Source organism: Lolium perenne, chromosome 3, assembly GCF_019359855.2.
Source record: "Lolium perenne isolate Kyuss_39 chromosome 3, Kyuss_2.0, whole genome shotgun sequence".
NCBI lineage: Eukaryota > Viridiplantae > Streptophyta > Magnoliopsida > Poales > Poaceae > Lolium > Lolium perenne.
In genome coordinates this window covers 246,008,124-246,020,110 of record NC_067246.2, presented here as the reverse complement: position 1 = coordinate 246,020,110, position 11,987 = coordinate 246,008,124, and positions in this window count along the sequence as shown.

The window sequence follows — 11,987 nt, the reverse complement described above, 5'->3', positions numbered from 1 at the left end:
AAGCCGCTGTCAGAGGAGATGCTTTCCGATGAGCTCAAGCACCTTATGGATGAGCTTTGGGATTGGCAAGTGCGCAAGCTCTCGGAGGTGGAGTTCTCCGTGGTCTTCCCCTCCCGTGAGACGCTTAGGCTGAGCACGGGTAGTGGCAAGCTTTACCTCCCGCTGAGCAAGATGGATACTGCTATCCGTGAGGCCTTTCTGGCTCCAAAACCGAGTGTGCTACTCCCGTCGACTTGGGTTTGTTTGACCGGAGTCCCGGAGGATTTGATGACGAAAGGGAGGCTCATGGCAGCGTTTGTGATGGTGGGAAGGCCCTTTGAGGTTGACGAGCTGTCGCTGAAGAAAAAGGACACGGAACCGATTCGCATGCGCTTCCATTGTCGGTTCCCGTAGAGGATCAAGGGATCGATCCAGGTGTTCGTCAATGGGGGAAGGTTACACGGTGGGGGTTCAGGCTGAGTCTCCACCGCGTGGGGGAGCGGGCGGTTCAGGGGGGCCGCCCAAGCCGCCGGCACGCCAGGATGAGGACGATGATGAGTCCGACGGATTCTCCACGGACAGTGAGTGGAACAGGCATCGGCGCAGGAAGAACAAAAACAGCGACAAGGCGAAGGAGGGGGAGTCGGAGAAAGGAAAGGCAACAGCGGCGGCGGCCACCGGCAAGAGCCACAAGGGGGCGGCTGTGTCGGGTCAGGGATCACAGTCCGCACCCCCGCTTGGGAAGGGGACGGTGACGGCTGGTTTGGCGTTGGACCAATACGGGTCAAATCTGAAAGGCGCAGCGACCCAGTTCTCCTTCCCTACTCTAACGGCTGGTGGATCGGAGGTGTCGCAGGTGGAGCTGGTGGGAGTGGAGACCGGCCGGGTGGGCTTGGAGGGCTCTTCGCTCTCCACGGTGACGGATCCCACTTCATGGTCCGTGGACAGCCCGAAGCCGTTGGCTCCACCGGCGAAGGTGGCAAGGCGAGAGGCGTGCCCTGGTAGCACGGAGGAGGAGGTGGCGAATCTGGGAGCTACAGAGGCTGTCGATGAAGGCGGCGTGGGGCAAGAGGTGGTCAAGGACCTTCTGCGGGAGACGCGAGCGACGACGCCGGTGGCACGTGGCCCACGGTCAGCGGCTATCCCCTATGCGAGGAGGACGGCGACCAAGCCGGCCGCGGCAGTCCGCAAGAGTTCAAGGCATGGGAAGGGGGCGGTGGCCTCGACGATGATGGAGAAGGCGCAACAGCTCGTGGCGGACAAGAACCTGGAGACGGTCATCAAGAACAACAAGGACATCGACAAAGGTACGGACTTCGCCATCTTGGACATCCTTCCCGATTCTCACCTCTCTTCCGTTATCAAGGATAGTTGTATCGTGTTTTCGCCGAGTGTGGGTAGCCCGGGGGAGGCGCTTTCCATTGTGCGGGCCAAAGAAAAGGTCCAGGCGGCTCTTGCGGCCATGGCGCGATGGCTGCGGCTGGAGGCGGAGGCCCGCAAGAGGGCGGAGGAGACCCTCCCGGCCAATGTGCACGAGCGGCAGGGTGCCCTCGATGCTACGGACCCTAACCCGGGGACGGGGAGATCTCTCGGGGAGAGAGATGCGGGGTCTGAGGCCTCTGATGAGGAGGTGGGTGACCGGGTGCGGGGGAGGCACCCGTTGTCGGCGGGGGAGCAGAATTTGGGTGGGGCGAAGGGCGGCACCACTCACGCTCCCAAGCGTAGGAGGAAGAAGTCCTCGCTCACGGTCAGGAAAGGCATGAGTAAGCGTCGGGGAGTATCATGAGGTTCCTTATCCAAAACATCCGAGGCTGGGGGGCACCGGGGAGGCGGACCCAGCTGAAGGACATTTTCAAGACGGATCAGGTGGACATAATCGGTCTACATGAGACTATCAAACAGGATTTTTCGGCACAGGAACTACGTTGGCTTGAACACGGGGGTCAATTCAACTGGAACTGGGTGCCGGCTACGGGGCACTCGGGGGGGCTCCTTCTTGGATTCAGGGATGAATTCTTTGAGGTTGGATTCTGGAGGAAGGGTTCCTTCTTTATCAGCGCTGACATTTTACAGCGAAACAACAACCTTAAGTGGCGATTCATGTTAGTGTATGGCCCGACAGATCATTCGAGGACGTCTGAGTTCTTGGGCGAACTCGAGACGGAGGTTGCCAACTGCCTGCTACCAATTGTGGTAGCAGGGGACTTCAACCTAGTCCGTAGGGCGGAGGATAAGAGCAATGGGGCGGTCAACTGGCCACGGGTGCGCCGGTTTAATGACGTTCTAGCTAGCCTATCCCTAAGGGAGATTTGTCGGGCGGGGGCCCGCTTTACGTGGACTAACAACCAGGCCGCACCGATCCGGTCGGTGCTGGACAGAGTGTTTGTCTCGCCTGCCTGGGAGGTGATATTCCCCCTTGCCTCTCTTACGGCAGTCACGAGGATTGGTTCTGACCACTGCCCTTTGATCTTGGACAAAGGGGAGAAGGGTCTGGTGCGTTCCCCACGGTTCTTCTTTCAGACGTGGTGGTTCGGGGTACCGGGCTTTGGGGAGCTGGTATGTGGCAAGATTGGGTCTGCCGTGTTGGCAGCTAGAACTCAGAGGTCAAGTATTGACCTCTGGCAGCATATTACTCGAGGGCTCAGGCAATTCCTCAAGGGATGGGGTGCCAATCTAGGGAGAGAGCGTCGAATGTTCCGCGAGGACCTGGTCAAACGAATCCAGGAATTGGATGCGAAGGCGGACGCCGACGGGCTGGACGAGGAGGGATGGGCTCTCCGATACAGCCTGGAAGATCAAATCATTGCGTCTGACAGTCTTGAGGAGGAGTACTGGAAACAGAGGAGTCGCGTGCAGTGGACGCTAAAGGGGGACGCGTGCACGGCCTATTTTCATGCATTCGCGAATGGCAGACACCGAAAATGCATGATTCCCCGCCTGATTACGGAGAACGGGGAAATTTCCGTACAACAGGACCTGGTAGACCACATTTACGGCTTCTACCAGGGGCTCATGGGGTCGGTGGGGGAGGAGAAAGTTTTCTCCTTAGGCCCGGACCTGTGGCCGGCGGAGGAACAGGTGTCTCAAGGGGAGAATGAGGAACTGCTGCTTACTTTTACGCCTGAGGAGCTGGATGCAGTGCTTGCTGAGATGAAACCAGACTCGGCTCCGGGTCCGGACGGGCTACCGGTGGTGTTCTTTAAAAGGTTCTGGGAGAGCCTTAAAGGACCCATCCTCAACATCTTGAACGAGTTTGCTCTAGGGAGAGTAGACATAGCGCGCCTTAACTACGGTATCATCTCCTTAATTCCAAAGATTAGAGGGGCGGACGAGATTAGACATTACAGACCTACTGCGCTCATCAATGTGATTTTTAAATTCATAGCAAAAGCGTATGCGACTATATTGACCCCGATTGCTCACAAGACGATAGATAGGAGTCAGACGGCCTTCATTAGAGGCCGATGCCTGCACGAGGGGGTGCTAGCGCTTCACGAGATTGCCCATGAGCTGCGCATTAAGAAGCTCAAGGGTCTGCTGCTTAAGCTGGATTTTGAGAAAGCATATGATCGTGTGAACTGGGAGTTCCTTCGTGAAGTCCTACTGAGGAAGGGTTTCTCAGCAGGGGTGGTACACAGGTTGATGCAACTTGTCTCGGGCGGACAGACGGCGATCAACATTAATGGTGAGGTGGGACAATATTTCCGTAATGCACGAGGGGTGAGGCAGGGGGACCCCCTATCTCCCATTCTCTTTGACTATATGGTGGATGCCTTGGCAGCTATCCTGACCAGAGCCAAAGAAGGTGGACACATACAGGGGGTTGTGCCACACCTGATTCCAGGGGGAATCACTCACCTACAATACGCAGACGACACGATGATCATGATTGAGCTCTCTGACATTGGGATTGCGAACCTAAAGCTCCTCTTGCTATGCTTCGAGAACATGTCGGGTCTCAAGATCAATTTTACGAAGAGTGAGGCGATTGTCACAGGGGTTGACGATGCGGAGAGGTGCAGGATTGCTGACTTGCTTAATTGCAACCTTGGGAACCTGCCCATGTCCTATCTGGGCCTTCCGGTCTCGGACAAGACCTTATCTGTCGCAGACTGGTATTTCTCACGGAGAAAGTGGGACATCGGGTGGACCCATGGCAGGGGCTTTTTCTGGCATCTGCAGGGAGGCTTGAACTGACCAATTCTTGTCTGTCGAGCCTTCCGATGTTCGCGATGGGGATCTATCTTCTCCATGAAGCGACACACGGGGAAATGAATAAGTCCAGAGCCCGCTTCTTTTGGGAAGGAGCCGGGAATAAGAGGAAGTACCATATGTTCGATTGGGCGACGGTGTGCAAGCCTAAAGAGCTTGGAGGGTTGGGAATCCTCAACACGAAATTGATGAACATTGCGCTGATGTTGAAGTGGATCTGGAAGCTGTACCAGGGAGCGGAGGGTCTCTGGGCGGACCTGATCCGAGCCAAGTACCTGGGGGGGAATGATATCTTCTCCCCGCTTGTGCCTATGAAGGGTTTCCAGTTTTGGAATGCCATACAGAAGATCAAATGGTACTTTAAGCTGGGAGCGAGGCACAAGGTTGCGGATGGGAGACGCACGTACTTTTGGCTCGACTGGTGGACGGGGAAGGGTCCCCTGAGATTGCTGTTTCCCCGCCTCTTTCAGTGTTGTGACAACCACTTTTCCACAGTTGCGGGAGTGCGGGATGCCAATGGGTGGCACATCAGGTTTCGGAGAACCTTTGGCACTGCGGAGGTCGTGGAATGGGAGAACCTCTGTAGGATCTTTGATCTCCACCCTTTTTCGGAAGGGGTGGATGAGGTGTCTTGGGCCCTCGAGCCATCCGGGAGCTTCTCCACAAGGTCCATCTACGGGTGCCTCTCGCAAGGGGCGGTTGTGACGCACTTTAAAGACATCTGGAAGACGAGGGTTCCGCTCAGGATTAGGGTTTTCCTGTGGCAACTCATCAGGAGCCGGCTCCCTTCTGGAGTGCAGGTTGCGAAGAGGAATGGCCCGACGAATGGGGCTTGCGCCTTCTTTGGGGAAGAGGAGGACTGCAACCATATTTTTTTCTCATGCCATCTTGCCAAACTGTTGTGGGCAGGCGCTAGGGAGCTCCTGCAGTGTGACTGGAACCCAGCAGGGGCTGGGCAGTTCATTGCCTTAGTCCAGAGCCTCTCGGGGTCCTTACGTAGGCTAGCTTGGTTCACCTTCGCGGCCCAATCTTGGGCGCTTTGGAATATTAGGAACAAACTAGCTATGGAAGGAAAGCTTATCAATAACCCCGCTGATATCTTCTTTCACATACATTCATATATGCAGCGCTGGAGGGTTCTGGTCAGACCGAGGGACCATGCGACTTTGGACGTGGTGATGGAAGGGGTTAGGAGGCTGCAGCGACGACGCGTGCTCAAGCCGGATGAAGCTACATGTCTATCAGAGCGCCGTGTTGTTGTGTGGGTGGTGGCTTCTTGTATCGTGTGAACTGATGTTAGGTGGACTTGAGTATTGGGTTGTGTTGAGTTCAGGAACCTCTTTGTAAGCTATTCGAATCTTGTGGTTGCCATGTGGCTTTATATATAAAGCCGGGCCTATGGTCTTATGTTTTAGAAACGACTTTGTACGGACGCGCGGCAGTACTCTCCTACATACTGTCCTGCGCGCTACGCCAGAGCACAACCGGTCTTCAGGAGACACCGAGACACAGACGCTCTAGCCCTCTAGTACTCGATCGGGGCGTAAAGCAAGAATGAACGAACGGGTCCATCAGGAAATTTTGATTTTATGATTGCACGGCTGGTGCTTCTCGTTCCGTATATTGCTCCTAGGTCTGTACTCCTGTACCATACATCATCGATTAGTACGTCGAAAATAATTGCGAAAACATGTATGACCTCGTCCCTTCCGATCGTATCGCACTGATCTGTCTGTACTCTGCGTGACGCATTCGATCCATAAAATGATTCCGGGATCCGTATGGCTTCGTCAGGATGCCGCGTTACCTTGTCCGTACAGCACGTCAGTCGATCAGGAAGCTCAGCCTGAAGTTTTATGCAGCTTCTGATTGTGCTACCACAGCTTGTCCAGAAATCATCCCTCTGTCTTTCTCAACGTACGAGTCAGGAGTTGGCTTTTCATGGTGTCGACTGTCGTTGAGAGATCGTAAATTCAACCAGTTGAGCACTGAAGAATTTCGAAGGTTGCAACCCATTCTGTGTGCTGTATGCATTTCTTACATAAACTTTACAAAAAATTGAAGTTTTTTTGGTCTTAAATATGAACAAACACTATCCCCCCCCCCCCCCCCCCCTACTCAGCTCTATTTGGGTCCACCCATGAAAATATGCATGCATATAGATGTGTTTTTAGTATGTAGATACATGCAAATTTAGGCAAAATTGAGACATCTTTTTTATGGATGGTATGGATGGAGGGAGCAATCAATTAAAACCATGAAACACTCCGCTCCATGTAATCATCTCTAGAGTAAATGGCTCTCTGTCATAGCTCGAGGGAGTGAATCGTACAAAACACAAGTCTTAGGTCCTTTGTGTTATAAAAGCGACAAGCAAATAACGAAGAACGAAACAAGAACACACGCAGGGGACACAAGATTTAACGTGGAAAACCCCTTCCAACACAGAAGGGGAAAAAACCACGGGCGTCAGCCAGCAAAACTTCACTATATCGGGAGGTGTTTACAAACACCGTGGGTTATCTTATAATCTGATAAACCCTAGCCGGCGGCTTACAAGATGTATATATAGGCGGTGCCAACGATCCGTACCGTACCGCGGGGGGCTGCCGCCCCCCGCACCCCCCCGCAGGCGTCCCTGTGGGGCACGACGTATGGGCTAACTTCTGACTACGCTACGCTTCAGCCCAAGCCTCCACGCGACGGGCCTCGCTCCGCTCGTCAGAAGTTAGCCTCCCTTTAGTATATGAATTTGGATCACAATACAACAAACTCCACCTTGAGACAAATTCCATCTTGTAGCATGAACTTCAACAATCTCCTGAAACAACAAAGGAAAAACACTTGCTGGCCCCAACAGCCGCTTGGTCTAAATAGTTATACCAACCAAGCTTGAGCAAAGCTCAAACTTGGAAACAGGAACTGTCTTTGTCATCATATCAGCAGAGATTATCATGAGTACTTATCTTGCATACCTTTAGTTTACCTTGAGCAACAATGTCGCGAATATAATGGTACTTGATATCAATGTGCTTTGTCCTCTCATGGAACATTTGATCTTTAATAAGGTATATTGCACTTTGACTGTCAGAAAACAAGTTAATGCAAGAATCATCTCCACAAAGCTCAGCATACAAACCTTTCAACCAAACAGACTATTTACCAGCTTCATTAATCGCTATATATTCTGCTTCGGTCGTAGATTGAGCAACAACAGATTGTAACGTTGCCTTCCAACTCACAGCACATCCACCAACAGTGAACACATAACCTGTGAGGGATCTTCTCTTATCCAAATCGGCAGCAAAATCTGAATCCACATAGCCTACGAGTCCCTCACCGGTCTTGCCAAACTTCAAGCAAGCTTTAGATGTGCCACGAAGGTACCTGAAAATCCACTGAACTCTCTCCAATGTTCTTTACCAGGATCAGCTAGGTATCGACTAACTAAACTCATAGCATATGATAAATCAGGACGAGAACAAACCATGGCATACATCAAAGAACCAACAACACTAGAATATGGAACTCGAGACATGTACTCAATATCTTCATCAGTACTAGGACATTGCAATGCTGACAATTTGAAGTGAGAAGCAATTGGTGTACTAACAGGCTTTGCATCATGCATATTAAAACGATGAAGAACTTTCTGAATGTAATTTTGCTGACTAAGAAATAACACACTAGATTTTCTGTCTCTTGTAATTTCCATACCTAGTATTTTCTTAGCAGCACCAAGATCCTTCATCTCAAACTCACTACTTAACTGTGACTTTAAAGTAGTGATCTCTTTCTTGCTCTTGGCAGCAATCAACATATCATCAACATATAACAATAAGTATATTGGTGATCCATTAACAAACTTGATATAAACACAACTATCATACTTAGATCTCTTAAACTCATGTGCAAGCATAAACGAATCAAACCTTTTATACCACTGTCTTGGAGACTGTTTCAAACCATAAAGGGACCTCTTCAACTTGCAAACAAGATCCTCCTTACCAGGCACAACAAAACCTTCAGGCTGGTCCATGTATATCTCCTCCTCAAGCTCACCATGCAGAAAAGCAGTCTTTACATCTAGCTGCTCAAGCTCAAGATCACGCATAGCCACAATACCAAAGAATGCACGAATGGAACTATGCTTCACAACCGGAGAGAATACATCATTATAATCAATACCTGGAATTTGGCTAAAACCTTTTGCTACTAACCTTGCCTTATACCTCGGAGGCTCATTAGGAGACAAACCTTCCTTTCTTTTAAATATCCACTTACAGCGGACAGCCTTCTTTTGTTTAGGCAAGGGCACAACATCCCATGTGCCATTCTTGTCAAGCGATTGCATCTCCTCTTGCATAGCAGAAATCCACTTCACGCGGTCACCGGATGCAACGGCCTCAGTATATGTAGCAGGTTCAGTATCATGATCCACCTGTTCAGCACAACTCAAAGCATGATGAACAAGATTACATTCTTCAATTAAACGAGGACGTGGACCTTTGTTACGCCTCGGTCTATCAGCAGCAATGGAACTATTTGTTTGCTGCAAAACAGGTGGTGAGTGCTGAACGACAATGTTATCAATTTCAGCAACATCATTTTCTTTCTCCTCCACGTGCTCCACCTGCACGCTAATCCTCTGTTGTTCATCATCAGAATTATCAGAAAAATCAACAACATTAGTAACATATGTAGATGAACTCTTATAAAACATAACAGCCTCATTAAAGACAACATTCCTGCTATGCAAAACTTTCTTAGTTTCAGGATTCCATAACTTGTATGCCTTAACTCATGAACCATAACCAAGAAACACACACTTAACAGCCCTAGGCTCTAGCTTTCCATTATCAACATGAGCATAAGCAGTGCAACCGAAAACTCTCAACTGTGAATAATCAGCAGGTGAACCAGACCATACCTCAATAGGAGTTTTCTTATCAAGCAGAATACAAGGTGACCTGTTTATCAAGTAACAGGCAGTGGAGGCTGCTTCAGCCCAGAAACGTCTATGCATACCAGCATTAGACAACATGCAGCGAGCCTTGGAGATGATGGTTCTGTTCATCCTCTCCGCCACACCATTCTGCTGAGGAGTATATGGGATGGTGTGGTGCCTGACAATGCCTTCGTCGCTGCAATAATCATTGAAAACAGTAGAACAAAACTCCATGCCATTGTCAGTACGAAGCAATTTAACTTTCTTTTCTGTTTGCTTCTCTACCATAACTTTCCACTTTCTAAAAGCATCAAACACATCAGATTTATGTTTCAGAAAGAAAGGCCACACTTTTCTGGAGTAATCATCTATGATAGTAAACATGTAATTTGCACCACCAAGAGAAGTCTTGCGGGAAGGTCCCCACACATCAGCATGTACATAATCTAAAATCCCTTTAGTGATATGAACGGAAGCATTGAATTTAACTCTTTTATGCTTACCAAAAATGCAGTGCTCACAGAACTCAAACTTACTAAAATTGCAGCCATCTAGCAGGTCTCTCCTGTGCAATTCTGCCATGCCATGTTCACTCATATGTCCAAGACGCATATGCCACAGATTAGTTTTACCAGGTTCATCAGGAATAACAGCAGCAGCAATACCAGACAAAGTGCTACCTCTAAGAACATATAACTTTGCAGAATTCATATCACCAATCATGTGAACGAGAGAACCTTTTGATACCTTCAGAACTCCGCGAGAACCGGAGTGTTTGTACCCGTCAACATCAAAGTGCGAGAGAGATCAAATTTCTGGCCATGCCAGGTATGTGTCTCACATCTGTCAGAGTGCGTGTCATGCCATCATGCATCTTGATCTGAACGGAGCCAATGCCCACGATCTCACGTGGGTTGTTATCTCCCATACGCACAACATCTCCACTCTGCACAAACTCATAAGAACTGAACCAGTCTTTGTTACAGCAAATATGAAACGAACATGCAGAATCAAGGATCCACTCATCATTAACAGAAACACAACCAGCACACACAACTAGGCAATTGATGTCTACGTTCCCCCTCCTTTCCTGTAGACAGTGTTGAGCCTCCAAGAGCAGAGGTTTGTAGAACAGCAGCAAGTTTTCCCTTAAGTGGATCACCCAAGGTTTATCGAACTCAGGGAGGAAGAGGTCAAAGATATCCCTCTCATGCAACCCTGCAACCACAAAGCAAGAAGTCTCTTGTGTCCCCAACACACCAAATAGGTGCACTAGTTCGGCGAAGAGATAGTGAAATACAGGTGGTATGAATAAGTATGAGCAGTAGCAACGGTGCCAGAAAATAGCTTGCTGGCGTGTAGTTGATGGTGGTAGTATTGCAGCAGTAGTAACACAGTGAAACAGTAAACAAGCAGTAGTAACGCAACAGTATTTAGGAACAAGGCCTAGGGATTACACTTTCACTAGTGGACACTCTCAACATTGATCACATAACATAATAGATAAATGCATACTCTACACTTTTGTTGGATGATGAACACATTGCGTAGGATTACACGAACCCTCAATGCCGGAGTTAACAAGCTCCACAATAATGCTCATATTTTAGTAACCTTTAGTGTAAGATAGATCAACGCTACTAAACCAAGTACTAGCATAGCATGCACACTGTCACCTTCATGCATATGTAGGAGGAATAGATCACATCAATATTATCATAGCAATAGTTAACTTCGCAATCTACAAGAGATCATGATCATAGCATAAACCAAGTACTAACACGGTGCACACACTGTCACCATTACACACGTGCAGGAGGAATAGAACTACTTTAATAACACATCACTAGAGTAGCACATAGATGGTAGTGATACAAAACTCAGATGAATCTCAATCATGTAAAGCAGCTCATGAGATCATTGTATTGAAGTACATGGAGAGAGATTAACCACATAGCTACCGGTACAGCCCCGAGCCTCGATGGAGAACTACTCCCTCCTCATGGGAGCAGCAGCGGTGATGAAGATGGCGGTGGAGATGGCAGCGGTGTCGATGGAGAAGCCTTCCGGGGGCACTTCCCCGCTCCGGCAGCGTGCCGGAACAGAGACTCCTGTCCCCCAGATCTTGGCCTCGCGATGGCGGCGGCTCTGGAAGGTTTCTGTGGTTTTCGTCAATCGTGATAGAGTTTTCTGATCCAGGGGCTTTTTATAGGCGGAGAGGCGGCGCAGGAAGGTCGAAGGGGGGCCCACACCCTAGGGGGGCGCGCCCCCCCCCCCTAGGCCGCGCCGGGGTGTGGTGTGGTGGCCCTGCCACCCTTCTCTGGCGGTTCTCGTGTGTTCTGGATGCTTCCGGGTAAAATAGGAACCTGGGCGTTGATTTCGTCCGATTCCGAGAATATTTCGTTACTAGGATTTCTGAAACCAAAAACAGCAGAAAACGAGGCGGCACTTCGGCATCTTGTTAATAGGTTAGTTCCAGAAAATGCACGAATATGACATAAAGTGTGCATAAAACATGTAGATAACATCAATAATGTGGCATGGAACACAAGAAATTATCGATACGTTGGAGACGTATCAGCATCCCCAAGCTTAGTTCTGCTCGTCCCGAGCAGGTAAAACGATAACAAAGATAATTTCTGGAGTGACATGCCATCATAAACTTGATCATACTATTTGTAAAGCATATGTAGTGAATGCAACAATCCAAGACAATGGTAATGACATGAGTAAACAACTGAATCATATAGCAAAGACTTTTCATGAATAGCACTTCAAGACAAGCATCAATAAGTCTTGCATAAGAGTTAACTCATAAAGCAATAATTCAAAGTAAAGGCATTGAAGC